The sequence below is a fragment of the Triticum dicoccoides genome, chromosome 3A (genome assembly GCF_002162155.2).
Source record: "Triticum dicoccoides isolate Atlit2015 ecotype Zavitan chromosome 3A, WEW_v2.0, whole genome shotgun sequence".
NCBI lineage: Eukaryota > Viridiplantae > Streptophyta > Magnoliopsida > Poales > Poaceae > Triticum > Triticum dicoccoides.
Window position 1 is genome coordinate 37,383,876 of NC_041384.1, and position 8,571 is coordinate 37,392,446.

The window sequence follows — 8,571 nt, forward strand, 5'->3', positions numbered from 1 at the left end:
CATCATGAGGTTTAAATATAATTTGAAGATCATAAGAATCATTATCACCCCAATCATGGTCATTGCAATAAGTAGCGGACATGACAAAACAAGCATCCCCAGGCTTGGGGTTTTGCATATTATTAGCACAATTGACATTAATAGAATTTATAGTAAAATTATTAAAATAATGCTTTTCATTCAAGGAGCTAGCATGAATCACTTCATAAATTCCTTCATCACAATTTTCAGATTCACGATTCTCAAGCAAAACTTCATAAAGATAATCTAGTGCACTCAACTCACAAGCAATTGGTTCATCAGGATTGGATCTTTTAAAAAGATTAGCAAGTGGATGGGGATCCATATCAATAGATTTTTAGAAAGCGAAGATGCAAGCATATAGAGGCACATGGCAACACAAGCAAACAAAAGATCTGACGACACTACACCATGACACTCAAAGCAGCGTCAAACAATCTGTCGGCATAGGTCACCTAAGGCGACACATTTACTGTCAGCAAAGACCTTTGCCAACAGAAAGGAGTTGTCGCCTATAGTCCTGCCGGGATAGGTCTTTGCCGACAGATAAATCGAGGCCGACAGACAATATGACCATGTTGGTGAGATCTATGGCGACAGACATTTCTACACCGACGGACTATGCTACGCCGACAGATCATCTGACAGTGTGCTATGCCGACACACTGGGCAACGTCCATTGTTACCACGATAGTTTTTCTGCCGGTGTGTTATGCCGACAGATAGTGCGATGTCAAATACTTGCACCGACACATTTGCTGCCACGGTTCTACATTTCAGCACATATGAAAATGCACAATATTTTGAATCAAACTACATTCATAATATCCAGTTCATGTTCAATACGCAATACATATACAAACAATTGCACTCTTCTCTTCATCACAAGGTATCATTGATTAATGCATCCATTCAATATATACATACAAGATTCATTAGTTTTCTTCACTAAAGATGGCTACAACCATGAAGGATATACACAAGTCAGATATACAACATAGGCATGTTACAAATATAATGGCTAAAATTCCTAAGAGACCAAGTGCTTGATCACTGAACTGACTACAGAATATTATGAAGATCAGCTCTTCAATCGCCAAGCCAAGTCAACTTCCATATGAACAAAATGTGTCATCCATGTTTTCAACAAAACCAATCACGAGGACATGTTCAATCAACTAGCAGGCTTGCTACTTTCTATCATTTGTCCCTACAAAATAATTCAGTAATCTTAGAAATAATACAATTTGTTCAACTTTGTGAGTGAGTCCAAAGATCCAAGAAACAAAAGATGTACAACATACAAGCTTGCTTACAAGAAAAGTAAACAAATACTTGACTGCATGACCTCTCCAATAAAAATTATGCATGTCTTTTTATTTACTATTACATTTGAAACATAAAACAAATAAGGAGGCCTTTTATCTACTAAATAAAGGATCTGAAAAATAAAGCCAATTATCTCAAGAATATTATAACTATGCAAAGATTCAAGTTACAAAAGATAACCTTATTAGAATGTAAACCAAAGTCAGCATAGCACCTAGTATATTACAAATGGCTTACTATAAAAATGTCTGAACTTGTTGATGAGCAATCAGGTATGTTCTAAGACAAGATGAGTAAGGTCCTTAGTGTAATTTCAGAGATTTCGAAGTTACTGAATCGGCAAAAAATCACATAAGTACTATTACATATACATGTACCAGCAGTCATATATGTATTAGTGCACTTGGTGAAAACAAGTCAATTTACAGGATATTGCTTGTGTTCTGGTTCATGCATGCTATGAAACATTGTGTGGTATACAATAGAGGTTCGCATATATTGTTCTCTGATATGGTCAAAATCCTCAGACTGAACAGATGCTGAAAAAGCTACCAAAACTATGTTTCTCTAAAAAAAGAGTCAGATGTAAACCTAATATGTGGGCTGAACTAAATATTCTTCCCTAAAAAATAATGGAAGTAGTTTTTTTGTGGCTGATCTTTAAAAGAAAGCAAGCTTCAGTTTAGCTACTAGGAATTGCACACTTACGGACATTTGTACCACTCACCTTATTTGAACAAATATGCAAGAAAACATTTAGTTTAGCTTGTGTACTAAATCACGCATTTCTGCTAGCTTTCATGATTAAGTCTCTGAACTTGATACTATTTGCATGATAATGGGGGTTGCACTACACACATGTAAATATAGAAACCAAACATTCTATGTTCTGCTATAACCCAGATTTAGCATCACTTTATCGTGCCCATCATGAACCTGTGTCATCTCATGGAAAAAAGTTCACAAGAATAATACCTGATATAACTTAACAAAAGTTGTCTGAATTAGAAGATCCATTTGCCATCTTGTGCTATACAATCCGTGAAACCTATGGAGGGCCATGCACAAAAAACTAAATTAGTGTCCACATGTTTTAGATAAGACTTCAAAAAGATGATAACTAAGCATTGTACCACGGGCCAAGATACTAAACTATTAGGCAATGGTGTTTCCACATTTCGGATTCCTAGACAAAAAAGAACTTGATGCGTCTCTCCAATTTTTCATTGCATTTGTTCCGTGCGCTCTAGTAGAGTACAAACTTGATCATCTTGTGTTCCTTCGCTTGGTTCCTTCTATAGTAGAGTACAAACTTTCGCACACCTCCTCTTGGTTCCTTCTCTCCAAAAGCACGAGCATGAAAAATCTCCTTGTGTAGGTTTTTCCTTCAATTCTGGGTGGAGTTCAGCTGCTTCTTCAGGTTGTTTCTGCAAAAAATAGAGCAACTGAGGCACCTAAAATTATTTCTATAATGACCTCAGTGTAGTTTTAGTCGTCATCAATTAATATGCAGTCACAAAATTGACTGTACTAAAGAAAAGCACATGATGTGTATCTCTGACTAACAATTAGTGTCTCTGCTTGTGCGGTAGGAACTCCAGTTGTATGTGATGTACTCTGATAAATATTTCATCTACCCGCAGGTCATAGTCAAGTTCTTCAGCCCGCAACAAATTATTTTCCCTAGTAATTAGAAAACCTAACTAATCGGATACATCACTTTCAAAAAGAGGTGCTTCAGTTTACCAATTCATGCCTGCTACGAGCGTAACTCTTGATGCCAGCTACATGGAGCAATGAGAAATCCGAATAACTTTCTTCTTGGCTGGATGAGACAAGCCGCCTACTTCCCCAGAGGGCCTCATGTTTTCTCCCAATGCTAAATATTTTCTTTATATTCCAACAGGAGCTCTCAACTTATTTTTGTTTTCTGCAATACTTGCTAGCCTCAATTGTTCATACGCAGGGAGCTCACTTCCAACTCTTGTTGCTTCCATCTTTTCTCCTGTAAATAGCACATATCAGACCATGATGCTTAATAAAAAAATAGTGCAAAAGATATGAAAAGTGAGTAAATTATGTAACGATTTAAATACATGGCCACAACTTTTATTGAGAAGCAGAAGATTAAAACTGCACCATCCACCAAGCAATTTCGTGTGAAGTAGCATAATTAAGAAACATAGTTAAGAAAATATAGGAAACATAGTGATGAAAAATAGGAAACATAGTTATGAAATATGGATAGGAGAAGTGGGCATTCACTTCGAATATACATACCAAATAGACAAAAATTAAATAATGGGGCGCCAAGGAAGAATAAACTGAGACTAGAGAAATGCAATTTTCCATCACACCTTTTATCCCTAAAATTTTGTGACTTTGATTTCTGAATTTTATGGAGCTCTCCACTTGAGCAGACTAAAACAGAAGTTAAATGTGATATGCCACAAACAGACTTGAGCATACAGTAAGTGGAGGCTATGTTGGCAGATTTAGAAGGTTTCTTGATTCAATATGCAAACATTAAAGTTGTGATTCGTGAGCACCTAGATTATGAGAAAACTACAGATTAGGAGTGAAAGAACAAGAAAATATCCAGTACAAGAAAAAGAAAATACATACATGAGATACACTGGAGGCACTACTATGGACCATACACAATTGTAAGGCTAAACCTCAGTCCCTGTTTTCACGGCATAAACAAAGGAAATAAAAGGATCACAGGCAGATTTACAATCTTACCCAACATACAAGAAATCTGAATCTTCGGTGTTATGTTCATTTGTAGAAAATGAAATAAAAATGCATTTTTGTTCTCTCTAGAAAGTAACACATGCCGGTATGTCATCCTTCTTATATCAACAGTAACTGAAGGTTCTGTGTCAAATTGCAGAATCTGGTGAATTAGATCTCTAAAGTGTAGGGAACTCTCCACTTGAACATCCTCAAACAACAATGTTGAAACAAAAGGTGTGCTACAACTCTGTTACATTTTCCTTTCTAAATATGCACCCTCTAGTAGTTAAAGCTGGTCTCTGAATGTTAATATGTGCAGAAGTTACTAATAAGCCTTCTTACATGAGCATGCCCACCACTGGATAAATGAAAAGACAAGATGCAAGAGTAGACAAGATTAAACAAGACGGAACAAGAGCAAAGCCTAGAACTTATATAGGAGTAGATGCAAAGGACAAAACTCAGTTTACCTACAATGGCCTGGAGACTGGAGTCGGGCAGGACAAGGGGTGTCGATCTGGACAGGGGTCGCTGGTGGAGGAAGACGAACGGCGGGGCGACTCCAGAACTCGGTTGCCTGCCAGCGGACTATGCGCCTAGGCGGCGGCTCCTCGTCTGTAGATGCGGCGGCGGCTCGTCGGCTGCAGATGGGGCAGCAACTCCTCGGCAGTGTATAATAGGGCAGCACGCAGGACTAAACGACGGGCCAAGGGATAGGATGCCGGAGTGGGAGAGGCGGCGAAGCAAGCAAATCTGCGGGCAGGTTGGGGGCGGCGGCGGCGATTTAGGTTTAGGTTGAATGTGTGTGCTGCGAGAGAGGTCGGACCGGAGGGGGATTGGGGGGAGGAAACTTACCGAAGTATATTTGGGCTTTCACGCGTCGCTTGCCGCTCAGTACTTTGGGCTGTGCCGCGCAGCTGAAAATAAGTGGGCCATGCTAGGACTACGCCGACACTTTTCCAGTGGCAAAGCTTCGGCGACACTTAATCCAGTGGTAGTCAAACATATGCCGACACATAGTAAGTCGATGAATTACCAAACTTTACCAACATACTGACCGTCGAAAATGTTTAGCAAACCCTAATGTTTTTTGTGTCGGCGTTGTTCTGGACAAACAATGTGTCGGAAATGTACACCTATACCAATAGATCCATGTTGATGTTGTGGTGTCATGGTGTAGTGCGAGAAAAAGGCGAACGAAAAAGAGGACGAATAAAATTGTAAATTTTTGTGAAGTGGGGGAGAGGAAAACGAGAGGAAAATGGTAAATAATGTAAATTGTAAGGAGATGAGATTTGTGATTAGGAACCTGGTTATGTTGAAGATACTCCATGGCAACGGCGCCAGAAATTCCTTTTGATTACTCTCTAACTATTGCGCCAGAAAAGCTCCTGTCTGCTAGGACTACGTCGTTATTTCCCCAAAGAGGAAGGGATGATGCAGCCCAGCGACAATAGGTATTTTCCTCAGTGAAGAAACCAAGGTTATCGAACCAGTAGGAGAACCAAACAACACAACGTAAACAGCACATGCACACAAGTAACAACACCTCGCAACCCGACGTGTTAAAGGGGTTGCCAATCCCTTTCGGGTAACGATGCCAGAGATTGTAATAGATTGAAATAATAGATCGCAAATAAAATAAAGTGCAACAAAGTATTTTTGTATTTTTGGTTTAAAAGATCTTATTAAAAATGCAAAGGAAAAGTAGATCGCAAGCAAATATATGAGAAAGAAGACCCGGGGGCCGTAGGTTTCACTAGTGGCTTCTCTCGAGAAAGATAGCAAATGATGGGTAAACAAATTACTGTTGGGAAATTGATAGAACCTCAAATAATTATGACGATATCCAGGCAATGATCATTACATAGGCATTATGTCCAAGACTAGTAGACTGACTCCTGCCTGCATCTACTACTATAAGATATCATGCATATAAGAGATCAAAGAAACTCAAATAGCTTTCATGGATATAAAAAGATATGACTGATCATAAACTCAAAGTTCATCAGATCCCAACAAACACACAGCAAAAAGAGTTACATCATATGGATCTCCAAGAGACCATTGTATTGAGAATCAAGAGAGAGAGAGAGAGATGAAGCCATCTAGCTACTAACTACGGACCCGAAGGTCTACAAAGAACTACTCACGCATCATCGGAGAGGCACCAATGGAGGTGGTGAACCCCATCCGAGATGGTGTTTCGATTGGATCTGGTGGTTCTGGACTCTGCGGAGGTTGGATGAATATTTTGTTGACCCCCCTAGGGTACTGGTATTTTTGGGGTATTTATAGAGCAAAGACACGGTCTGGGGGGCACCCGCGGTGGGCACTACCCACCATGGCGCGCCTAGACTCCTAGGGCGCCCTGGTGGGTTATCCCCTCCTCGGGACTCCCCGCAGGTGCAACCAGGGCCCAACATGTTCTTTCTGGTTCATAAAAAATCTCCATAAAGTTTGGTAGCATTTGGACTCCGTCTGATATTGATTCTCTGCGATGTAAAAATACGGAAAAAACAGGAACTGACACTTGAAACTATGTCAATAGGTTAGTACCAAAAAATGATATAAAATGATTATAAGACATCCAAGATTGATAATATAACAGCATGGAATAATAAAAAAATATAGATACATTGGAGATGTATCACGCCCAGGCTTGCCGAGGAGAAATGATGGCAACGAGAAGCGAGCTGCCTCTCCACCTTGCGCAGCCTGTCCAGATGTACATACATGTTTCTTTGATTGAATCTAGCTTGAAGTTATTGCTTTGATTCTGATCGAAAACGAGGGAGGAGGAGCGAGGCTCCATCAATGGATAGATGCACAAAACAAATCAAATAAGGTTTTGCATAGGACCGACCAAGGAACGCAGGCATGCGAGCATGCGTGTGCTATCCCGGTGGTAACAGCGAGCGAGAGAAGCATGCATGCACTCATGTTCTTGTTTAGATAGAAAAAGGCACACACAGAAATTTAAGGTCTATTGACAAACAAACCTGCTTCTCTCCTAAACTACAAGCCAAAGTTTTCTCCCCCAACTAGGCTTGTCTTTGCTTGTTGAACTACTGAACAAATCTTGCAGAAAGTTCAGAACCTTGAGATTTTGTGACTCTAGTTTAGTGTGAACTTCATTAAATGAATTAATGATAAAGCCAGCTAACATGTAGTATGAATCAACGCAGATGCTAGTGTTTTGCAATCATTGGTTCTCGAATTCGCGCACTAAAATGTATGGGGCATTTGTAATTGGCTGCATGCTAATAATGTTACCAGTAATTTGTCATCAATAGTGCTTTCATCATTTCATATTTTACCATGTGTGTTAAATGAAGAGAGTTCATGCCCGATGCTCTAACTTGGAGATGTTGTGAAGGCAAAAACAACAGTTAATTACAAAAGTATAGCTGCTCCGTTGACATAATATTAGTATCTCAATTCTCAAGAGGGATAAGTGGATAATCCACCAGTCGAATCATAGTAGTGTTGATTTGCATATTACTAAATTTATGGATTGTGTCGAAGAGAAGGAATTGAAGGAATTTATTCAATTTCATCTATGTATGCTTTCATTTGATTTTTATTGGCAGATCATCGTGGTCTAGTTTTGACTTACATATTCAATAGAATTTTGTGGTATACAAAGAATAACAGATGAACACAACGCAGATACATAACCATCAACATACCTTTTCTCCTTACTGTTTTGACATGGTTTCGCTGGTGATCTATGTGCACAGCTTGATCCGGTGAAGCTTTGGAAATCTAGGACCGTGTTTAAGAAGATTGGCTCTGTAACTGCTGGCAATTCCTCTAGTATAAGGTTTGCTATTTTCATACCATTGTGATTGAAGTGTCTCTATTCAATATTTCTATACTTAACAATTCCATTCAGATTTATGATGCTATTTCGTCTAGCATTGTAGCTTTATTTTTTCATGCCCATATTACCTTTTGTATGCAACATGCAACCAAACTATGTTGTATATCTTCAGTAGTAAATATCTCAAGTGTGTACTGAAGCTAGATAATTTCAGATGACCAATTTTAGGCCTTTTCCATGGTTGAGATGAATTATGCAAAGCTATGTTTACTTTAAAGTACATTCGAATGTCTAATTTCAGCTACTCCCTCGGGCCCATAATATAAGAGCGCTTTTGACACTACAGAGTGTAAAAAACGCGCTCTTATATTATGGGACGGAGGGAGTAGTAGATATCAGCCACATTCCAGTATGGTATTAGGATCTTGAGAAAAACATTTAGCTAGTAGATATTCAGCTATGCGATTAAAGTCTCTCTTTTCAGCATTTCTATACTCAACAATTTCACTCAGAATTATGATACTGCTTGGTCTAGCATTGTAGCTATATTTTTACTTGACAAGACTACCTTCTGTATGCAATATCGAGCCAAACTATTATGTATATCTTCGGTAGTAAAAATAAAGGGTCTGTTTTGTGTCACCTAAGAGTGTATT

General features: G+C 39.0%; 1 long non-coding RNA gene across 3 annotated transcripts; it reads right to left on the reverse strand.

Annotated features, from left to right (window-relative positions):
• Positions 1-853: 853 nt before the first annotated feature.
• On the reverse strand, positions 854-4,933 carry LOC119266901. Of its 3 annotated transcripts, none has more exons than XR_005132190.1 (5): positions 4,560-4,933; positions 3,097-3,355; positions 2,504-2,777; positions 2,326-2,398; positions 854-1,231 (listed from the first exon to the last, which is right to left on the reverse strand). It is a non-coding gene; the product is annotated as an uncharacterized LOC119266901 (long non-coding RNA). The 3 variants fall into 3 exon arrangements; XR_005132189.1 differs by having other exon boundaries at positions 2,484-2,777; XR_005132188.1 differs by having other exon boundaries at positions 2,326-2,777.
• Between the last annotated feature and the right edge of the window lie 3,638 nt (positions 4,934-8,571).